Source organism: Triticum aestivum, chromosome 4A, assembly GCF_018294505.1.
Source record: "Triticum aestivum cultivar Chinese Spring chromosome 4A, IWGSC CS RefSeq v2.1, whole genome shotgun sequence".
Classification (NCBI taxonomy): Eukaryota; Viridiplantae; Streptophyta; class Magnoliopsida; order Poales; family Poaceae; genus Triticum; species Triticum aestivum.
This window is the reverse complement of record NC_057803.1, coordinates 471,968,132-471,978,709: the sequence shown is the minus strand read 5'-3', so window position 1 is coordinate 471,978,709 and position 10,578 is coordinate 471,968,132. Positions and strand designations below refer to the sequence as shown.

At 42.1% G+C, this 10,578-nt stretch overlaps 1 long non-coding RNA gene across 2 annotated transcripts; it reads right to left on the bottom strand.

The window, feature by feature from the left end:
* Window positions 1-1,566: 1,566 nt before the first annotated feature.
* On the bottom strand, window positions 1,567-7,250 carry LOC123086436 (uncharacterized). 2 transcript variants are annotated; one of them, XR_006440871.1, is made up of 4 exons: window positions 5,278-7,250; window positions 4,976-5,136; window positions 2,452-4,257; window positions 1,567-1,851 (listed from the first exon to the last, which is right to left on the bottom strand). It is a non-coding gene; the product is annotated as an uncharacterized lncRNA (long non-coding RNA). The 2 variants fall into 2 exon arrangements; XR_006440870.1 differs by having other exon boundaries at window positions 1,567-4,257; window positions 5,278-7,241.
* Window positions 7,251-10,578: the final 3,328 nt, after the last annotated feature.

Below are 10,578 nucleotides of genomic sequence, written 5' to 3'. Positions count from 1 at the left end.
CGCTAGCACACTAGTATCCATCCTGAATACCATGCAACGGGTGTTGGAATAGGTCCAGAGAGTGTGACCATGGGAGACACCTGCTTCCTTAGCAGTAACATCATCAGTGGGTTATATACACACAAGAAGAGGTGATCCATCGAATTAGTTGCTAGGCACCACAAAGTATATGGGCGCTGCTCGTCCTGATGCTCGTGATCATCACCATCGTCATCTCCCCCTTGGTTATAAAATTTTTCAAGTATAGGTGGTGGGATGTTCACAGGACCTTGGAAACACAAGAAGAAGGTTAATTAGTAAAGGGAAACTTGCTAACCCGCATGCATGTGGATGAAACAATTATAATTACGGTGGAAGACAAACGTACCGAAACTATGAGGATGCCATGCAAAAACAGTGCCACGAGTGGTGGCAGCAAACACAAGGCCCTCGTATTGAATTGCATCACAGTACTCATCCGTGTACAGAAACTAATTTTTGAGCAATATCCATCGAGTGAAACCATCAAGGACGGCAACAAGCTTGTCGAAGATAGCAACAACATCATAATTGCTGTAATTCCAAGAGCGGTTGGGAACTCGACAAATTGCTATCTTCCGTAGAATACAGTCACCATGATCGTATTTGAACGTGCATACGTTACCGGTGTGCTCAACCTCTGGGCAGTGTGCTGAGATTTTTGGAAGTGGAACCCGGTGACGAGTGTATGCGTTCACAAGTTCCTACTCGCAGTTGGACCCAATGTAAACAACCCAATCTCCATTTGCGCCCGCCCAAGCCTTGCCCTCAAGCGATGGCATCTTAACATCATACGTATCATTATCAAGCGGCATCAACTTGCACAGGGCGAGGCCTCCGTCGTGCTGGCGCCAGTCATCATCAGGGTCACGGCGAAGAAGATAGGGGAGATCAAACCGCTCCTTGACTCTTGGGTTCTTTGTAATGATGTTATTAGTTGAGTCAAGAATGGGCTTGAACGAACCTGCCATGCTAGCCGAGGTGATGACGTCGCACCGATCAATGAGGTCCTCCACCATGTCATCTTTCAGATCGGGGCAAGAATAACGGGGTCGTTTCCGGCCTGTTCCTTCCATGGAGAAGACGATCGAACAATGGCAGAAGAAAGGGTGAAGGGCTGAAGGAAAATGGAGGAGGGAGAGGAAGAGCGTGCGACAACAGTTCCAAATCGAGAGGGAAAGGCGAAGAGTCGGTGGACGGTTGCGAGTTTGCCACGGTTCACGAAGAGGCGCCCCGGCCTACACGTCCATTCGGAAATACTCCTACTACTCGCCGTCGTCTCACTGATATGTTGGAACGGGACCACATGTCAACGAAACATGATGTGTAATTTCTCATGCAAAATGCGATCTGGCCGCGTTGGCCCGAGGTGCCGCATTAGTTATCGACCTTTATTTTTTTAGTGGCGTGCCGATCAGTTTTAAAGCACGACTAACTGGTACTGTACGCAGAGAAAATATAAACTACTCTACCACTACTCCACCTCCAGTACTAGTAGTACTAGTAAGCTTGCACGTGCAACGCACGTCTCCATTATAAACACAAAAATCATAAGAATTTTTTATCTAAATTTAAGGCATGGATCACAATTCACATCTCCATCATAGTATTTTGGCACATCTTTGACTTTTTTATTTACTACTAATTCTGATGTACAATATTTGCCTTCTCAAATATGAACTTCCATTCCTTGTACTTCTGTGATTCCTCTTAGTCCATCTTGCACTTCCACACGAGCGCCTCACGACAATCAAGGTATTGGATATCGGTGACCATGTGAAGCCCCCTCATGAGCTGGATGTTCTCCTTCACCCCAGTAGCAACATTCATGGCCTGAGGGACAGCCAAAAGACCAAAGGAGATAGTATTAGTATTTGTCCTCCAGACACAATGAAAATTGAGATGTAAGCAAAAGTTCTTCATCAGAAGGACAGCTCATAGCATATCGAGTTATCGACAGCTCGTGTGACAGCGTGAAACATGCTGGCATATACCACAATAACTCCGCTATGCCAGTACCTTCAAATTCATTGAAACAAATGCTAAAATCAAACTAAAGAAACATAAATGCATGGTTACTATAATTTTTCTATAGAAAATGGCTGCAGCCAATGCTACGAGGAAGATGCTTGATGGTGCAATGATCTTAAGAGATGAACTGATACTGAATCACTTTAAACAATGATTCATAGAGCAACATTTTGTTTTGTTGAGTTGGCACACATTCATATCATGCTTCTGCATTGTATCTTCGACATGAATTGTAGCCAACCGAAGGTTATACCAGAATCTGTATCACATTTATAATAATTCTAGAAAACGAACCCTTCTCATTATGTACAACATGTAAGTGAAGTACTGAGTCCATTTCCCGCATCAATCATCATAAATATAGTCTTTATTCTTCATGTAACCGAAAGACTCTTAACTTACCTTTACTGCCTTTACCACAATTTGGGCATTTGTGAAAACCAATTTCCTACCGGAATTGTTTGACCAAACGCTGCCCTCAGTTCTTCATCCATATTACTTGCAGTGAAGCAAATCGCATTGGACGCTTTAGATGTATCAGAAAATAAAATGCCATAGCAATTAGTAATCAACAGTCATGCTACTGAAAACTACATTTTGTCATGCACGCAACTGAACAGAACAAAAAAGTACATATATGGAACAAATAATCAGCGCCTCTACCTCAAACACAGCAAAACTGAAATGTTAAAAACTGCACAGGGCCAAAATGATAAAATTAGACCAATGTGATCGGAATCCAGTATGGGATTTCAAAGTTGGCAACGAAGTTTCATATTGTACTTGGGTTTAATGAACCAAACTAACTAGTGCCAAGCTACAGGATAGACACGACTTCAGATGTGAGAGCAAATTAATTTTCCAGACAAATACTGCAATTTTTCATGTTACATCTTCAGGTAAAATGATAAAATGTAATAAGTGCTGCAACTTTTCAATCCGAAGATCAGTGAGAAACGTTTCAAAATTAAGATCAGTGACGGCGGAGAGTATTCATATGCTCCAAATCATATGTCTTGTGTTCCTACAGACCTAAAGTACAAGCCATGCTACTATCTTCCTCTAGACAAGCATAATTTATGAAAAAAATTGAAGTAACAAATTACAGAATCTATGGATCAAATGCTCCAAATTATATGTCTTGTGTTCCCACCTGTAAAATATTCATGCAACCCTTTATGTCTAAAAATTACAGAATCTGAAACCTCACACATTGTTTGCCATAGAATAAGCTTGTGAGACACATACTATATAAGGGGGAAATACTACAACACAAGATTGCAATAAGCTGCATTAGCATTAGTGATATATTATTGTATAAGAAGAGGTAAGATAAATAAAAAGCTATGATACATATGGCTGGTGTATGGTCTACATAAAATGAACCAATCTATCTCAATATAATCGTCTCTATTGACCTGCAGCAAACACAAGCGTCGGGATGAGCAGTAACAAAAACAAATCGAGATCAGCAAAATCTTGATGGAGTGGAAAATAAAAATCTTTGAAAGTACATATATTTTAGGTTTGTAATTTGTAGACATGAAATTTTTCTATAGGCTTAATTATGCTTTGGCATAAGTTTCCAAATAATGGCTCAAACACAAGATCACCATTCTTTCATGTAACATATAATTTATATGTTAGGTTATTCATATGAAAGATGATCCCAAGGAATATATTTTTAGATTTAAATTGAATATGCAAATTCCTATAAACATTAAAGGAAAAAGCACAATCTAGGCTTACTGCTTGAAGAAAAAAGAGAAAATAATATGGGTTGGTACATGACAGTACCAAATTTTACATTTGTTGAGTTTGAAACCTTTCTCTAACAACAATTCTCTATTTGATGCACCAAACATTATTCTCATCCTTTTGGTTCTACACTCATCCTTCGCTCTGCCTCAACCGAACTGAAACCAGTAGCAGATGTTGAGCTTGATTTGGAGCAGAGTCCAACCAACATTAACAACTGCAACCAGCATGACTAAAACCTTACCAAGCTTTGTACCACTTGATCCACAAAAATAGTGTCCAGAAGAAACACCACATTCCCAGGCGAGATGAACTGAAATAAACTTGTAAAGAGTCATACTGAGCATTAGACAGTAAAAAATTGGAGGCAGATGGGGTGTACATAGTTTTATGTTTTGTCCTTCATATTCATTTCCCTTTTGGATGGCGTAGCCTTGCTGAGGTCAGCCCCTGTTCAGGATCAGTATGCAATCAGTAAGCTTGAAAGTGATAGTTTCGGTTGGTTGTATTATTTGTACTAAATGAACCTTGTGAAAACTACAGATAACAGACAATTACCCGACCATGTACGAAAAGTTAGCTAAAACTATGTTCTTTCAATCGGATCCGACAATTCAATCGAGTCTATCTCTGAAGAATAATTTAGTTTGCATGTGAAGAACAATGCAATTGTGGACCTTATTTTGCTCAATTCGATCAAGTCTATCTCCGTAGAGCAATTATTTTGCATCCGATAAATCTCCTTTTGATGAATGATAATTATTTCTAACGGTGCAATTGAAGTATACACCAAATATCTTACATAGCTTGAAGTGCTTCTCTATTGATCAGCAGATTTCCAAGGATAACTTATTATTACTGTTCTAATCAAGACTGTTTTAAGTATAATCTCTGAAGAACAGAGAGCATACAGAAAATCAGGACTAAGAACATGCTTCTAAGGACAGGAGAATCACATCTCAAATAGCAATATAGCATATATGCCTCATGCAGAAGAAACTTGACATGCAACATGCGTGAGAGACAATGCAGTGTACACTCGAATGTTCTTGTCTGCCAGGTTACCCAACATATAGCCTAGAAAAAGACTAATTGGTTGCTTCCCAATCTTCTGCTATAAGAACAAATTTACAGAAAAATTACTACTATATTATGGACATTTTTGTACCTGCATTATCCACACTGCATCCTTGTTACCTCTTGGCATTGCCTCATAGATAGAAGAACCAAGTGATGAAATATATGCCGGTTCATTTGCCAGTGCTTTCTTCAGGGCTGAATTCCCGCTCTCTCATTATGTCAGTGCTAAATTCTCATTGAACGTCTCAACTGAAAGAAATAACCAAGTCTTCATATATTGTTTCTCATACCATCCACTGCAGTGAATGATGAAATCAAGTGGGAAACCACATAATCCAGACATCTAGTCTAAATGCCTTAGCCTTATGAGGTTCCATGGGTGGGACTTACTCAAAATAGGAATTGAGCATTTTCCTCACGTCTCCCACGTAGTACACAGCTCGGCCCACCATAGCGCATGCGCCTCCCACAACGGCGCGCCACTAAGAGCGCCTCAAGCTCATATCTCGTATACCTCCATATAGTAAACTTGTCCCTCATCATAGGATCTATATAGTCAATCTGAAGCATGTGCATCATTGTGAACATCATATTGTCTTATATAAATAATAAATTATTCCAGGTCCGCTTATCACAAAAAGAGTAGGGAAGTCTGCATTTTAGGCCGTCAAGACCCTCTTTACTGATGTGCAAGTACATGCAAACAGTGAGAAGCTTTGAACAGCTGGTCGGCAAAATAACAGACGAAGTCAATCTGGATACATAAACAAAGGAGACAATTCTGCACTGAGATGAGAAAGTAAACACTAAAAACTACAGGAGGCATGACCCCCCTTTGATTGTACATTCCGACTATCTATGTTAAACAGATTCATTTATGAGCTTAACAACTTGTTGACACAATCAGAGACCCCAACAAGTAGTTTTAAATGGCTCTAGAAAATATGAAACAACTTCCTGCCAATGAGATTTTCTACAGCCTTTTTAAATAATTGACTTCCACAAACCGAAAAGAAGCATGTTTATTTTCTTCATTTTATCACAGCAACTGAGTGCTTATAGTCAGAACTCAACAAATTGTACATCTACACCTTGCAGTTCAAGATATATGTGATAGCTATGGTTAGCACATTAGCAGCCACGAAAAGACTAATTAGTGACACGTTTTCAAAATCCCTTGTGCCAATAAACATAGTTAATATAAATAAAACAGCTACAGCCAATTGAGTAGGAAATTATGAAGAACTGGGTTAGGTGAAATTCAGCTAGAGAACAGAGCTAAATATGTATGCATTGGTTGGAAACAAGGAACTTCTGAATACCACTTTGACCATTATACAGACACGCATAGTCCTATGTAACGAAGGCCACGGGACGACTTCAAACTTCCGATAGAGACACACCACAAAATCCCAGTGATGTACCCCACTTCAGTTGTTGTTTTCACAGATTTTCACATCAGGCAGTTGCTTTCCCATTAAATGGAGAACATTCCTCTAATTCTAAGGGAGACACATGTGGATGAAGGTAAAACCATGGGCAAGTGAAGAAATTAGTATATACTGTATAACTGAAAAAAAATACTTGCTCCTTTATGAACCTGATTTACCGGAGGAAAGGATATGGATGTCATCGGCGCGCCAATCGGTGAGGGATTTTTCGCACAAAGAGATCCTCGGTTGTGTCGTGGGAAGTGTGGAGGTCTGGCCGTTTTGTGCGCGGGGAGGCGTGGAGCGGACGCGCGCTCGCGGCGGACGGGTGCAGTGGCGCGCGAGGCGGCGACAGGGCTCTGGATGAGGAGCGGCGGCGGCCCGGCGCGGAGGCGCGCTGGCGACGGAGCAAGGGCCGCCGGTGGCGGCAGGGCGCCGTGTTGGATGAGGAGCAGCGGCGGCCCGGCGCGCAGGAGCAAGGGCCGCCGGCTGCTGAGGAGCACCGCACTGAATGAGGAGCAGCGGCGTCCTGGCGCGGAGGCACGCTGGATGATGGGTCGCCAGGGCGTGGGAGATGCAGCGGGCAGAGGAGGGATCGAGAGGTTGGCGTGGGCAGTTGAGGCAGACCGGCGGGCAGTAGCGGCGGGGGCTGTTCCCGCGTTCTTGGACCGGTGGGGGGCTGCTCACGCTTGTATTTGTTCGCGGGGAAGCATGACCGGCGGTGTCGACGGAGGCCAAGCTGAGCGGCGGCGGAGGATGAGTGGATCGGCGGCGGCGGAGGCCGAGTGGATCACCGGGTGGCGGATGGCGCGCGAGGCGGCGGGGGATCGGTGGATGGCGCGAGATGTGGCGGCTCTGGCGAACGCTGGCGTCCCTTCGGAGGAGAAGAGCGGGGAAAAGGTCGTGTGGGCGTGGTGTCGTCCGCAGCGGTTTTATTGGGGTAGGGCTTAGCGATCGAGAGTTAGTGGCTTAACTCCGTGGCTTGTTGCGTTAAACATAAAATGTTTAAGGATTGTTAGATCTTGCTAATGGATGACTCTAATTGTTTGGATCTACCCCTCTCTTTTTTTTATAGTGGTAGTAGATAGTAGATAAAAAAAGATATATAGGTCGGAGCTTGAGCGCTTTCTTGCTAAGGGCTGCCTACTTGCTTCTCACACTACCACCCTTTCTCCAGATCTAAAAAAGACTACCCCTCTCTCCCTCCTCACCGGTGGTCACAGATCCGCTGGGGAAGAAAAGGATGTGCAGCGTTGACGCACTCGTCGTCGGCGAGCGAGGTCACACACTGACGACAAGGCCGTCCTCTCAGACCTAGCGCCCGCGCGGGATGGCCTCCGTCCCCAAGCTCGCTGCCGTAGTGTGTGCGGAGGACGACGACCACGAGCGAAGCCACTTCCCGCCGACCCTCAGGTATGCTACCTCTTTTCGAACCATAACCTTGTTCTATTGCCCCATCTGCCACGTCGTTGCATGTGGATCTTTTTCCACTTCATCATCTTCCCAATTTGCTATCCTCTACTCTGCTGGCCACGCAGACGAAAACCATAATTTGCACTATTAAAGAAAACCCTACTTCATGCAGACTAATCCATGTCTGGGTTGAATAAGGAAAGGAAGGGAGACTGTACTGTCCAAGAGAGTAGGCATCGAACCCGCATCTAGGTTGAAAAGGGGAAAATCAGTAGCTAAGGAACGAGTCTCGTGTCTCTTGGTTGAAAGAAGGGTAGAAAGGCATGACAACGCAATAGAGAATGACCAGGTCGATTGGTTTGTTGTCCTTGCATAGGAAAAAGGTGGCTAAAGAGAGCAAAAATGGGACGTAATCCACATATACTGTCTGGATATTTGTTGCTCTGGGCAACCATACCTTCCTCACCACTCTGCGTCCGTGGAGGTACATCGTACTGGTGCGCCCACTGTCCGAATGGGCCTCCCATGCTCTTATTGCCACTTTTTTGCTGTTAGTATAACGTCAGCGGTCAAGTCAAGAAATGCTACTGCTAAAGTGATGCCACATTTAACTAATGCCGCTCTCAGTCTAATGCCACCGATAAATTTAAGCAATGCCATTTAATATCACTGGATTATTTCAGGGTTAGCTGTTGATTATGGATGTATTAAAGATTTTTCAGCTAAGGCATTCTAATGCTGTTGCACAGCCAGTATACCAATGATGAAACTTGTTACTACCTTCAGATTTTTGCACTGTTAATGCTTATAGATTACATACCTCACTTTCATGAGATAAGTTAATTTTTTTGTACAGTGTCACCAAAATGCCAAGGCGCTGATGTCATTTTATTTTGGTTAAACTGCACAGACAATTATGAAGACAAGAGGAAAGGTCAAGAGTGGGCACCTCCTCCTCCGGCTGTTCTCTTGATTCGTTCGATCAAGTTTTTATGTTTGATCGATTATCAAGATTGGGATAGCAATTTTTAAGGTCCCGCGAGTTCGAAATGATATTTACCTTGGAAGTACATGGTTTCCGATTTTTTTATACTGTCATTAATTAATAATGCTAGTTACCTCCAGACTTTTGTATTTGGTTTAATGCTCATGCAGAGCTAGTATACCAATGCTGAAACTTGTTATCTTTACATTTTGTATTGTTAATTCTTATAGAAACCTTCCAGTGCTAGAGTTTATTGAAATCTGTTCAGTAAAACCATTGTATTGTACCCTGTAATAAACTAACTACTCTACTGTTGCACTAACCACTGGATTAGTGTATATTTGTAGTATTCGAATGGTGTTGCATTAGCGTATGGACATAAATAAAGTGTGGCAAGCTTTCCCAGATATGTGCTCAAGAAAACTACTACCTGTTTTTTTAAATACTAGACGTTTGGGTACTTTAAATTGAACCGCGAAAACGTCTTATATTAAGGAACAAAGGGTGTAGAGTTCACTCAAATTATCCCGGTAAATCTAGTCACGCCTTTGTTAAAATTAATGTTCATTATGTTATCGGAGGAGGTCTGTATGTTTGTCTCTAATGCCTGTCGACTACATACCTGACGTCATAATGTAATGTTAAGTCATTTCCTTTTGTACAGTGTCACTAAATTGTCAAGGCGGTGATGGCATTTTATTTTAGTAGAACTGCACAAAATTTGCTTAAAAGAAGAGGAAAGGTCAGGAATGGCTCAGTTTTTCAGAAAAAACTATGTATGCCTTCCTGACATCAGCCGCTGTTGCTTTATTTATTCCTTCAAACAGGTGGTTAGAAACAGTCTTGCTACCTTTTGCCATTATGAAATTGGAATGCTTATATTTGTGAGTCTATGCTTCAACTAGTGCCACTTTTAGAGTAATCACACTTTCAATATCTATGCAAACAGGGATGCTCGATTTTAGTGGAACTGCAAAAAAGTCCAACTGGTTCAACATTAGGAGCATGTTTTTTTCCAAACCTTTATATCCAATTGGTGGCACTATGAGCTGTTCATTACGAAGGTACATGGTTTGTTACTATCTTGCTACTCTTTTTGTACTGTCATTAGATAGTAATACTAGTGGTTTGCATGTGAATTTATTGGCAGGGTGGACCTACATTGGAGGTGCAGGACAAGATTCAATGATTGGATGCTCAATTTCGGTTGTATTGATTTCACCTCTTCCATCACTGCGAACATGGATATCCTTGGTCTGATGAAGAATAGGCGCTATATTTCTGCTCTGAACCAGCAAATCAATTCAGTATGAAATTGTCCAGGGCAAAACATAACTGTATCAGATTGTCCAGTGCAGAACATGACAGATGCTAAGCGGAAGAGACATGTTTAAACCGAAAATACAAGGTGTGGTATATGTTTACTAGCTGCTTGATATTTGTGCAGACAGAGATGTCTGTCCGTTGCTATTTGGCAAACAAACAAAGTGTCCGCAATTTTGGTTGAACTGCACAAGATAATAGTATAGTCACTACATGCAGTGCCATTTGAAAATAGACACAGAAAGATTGGATAATCAGTTCATGGACTGCAGAAAAGTAGTACTGTACTATTTATTGGCCAACACTAGGTGCTTCATTGCTTTGGTTTGATTATACAATGGGCATCATTTTTCCTAAGTTAAAGTTTGTACTCCGAAAATAGTCTCGCGGTGTGATCGAGAGAAGACCAAATCATATTGCAGTGGATGTTCCTCCATCATGTGTGGTTCATTCTCATGGTTCCAGCTGTTGATGAAACCACTTACGTTTGCAAGAGGAATTATAGACTTCACAAACAAATTTGTCTTTCAGTCTGTACTG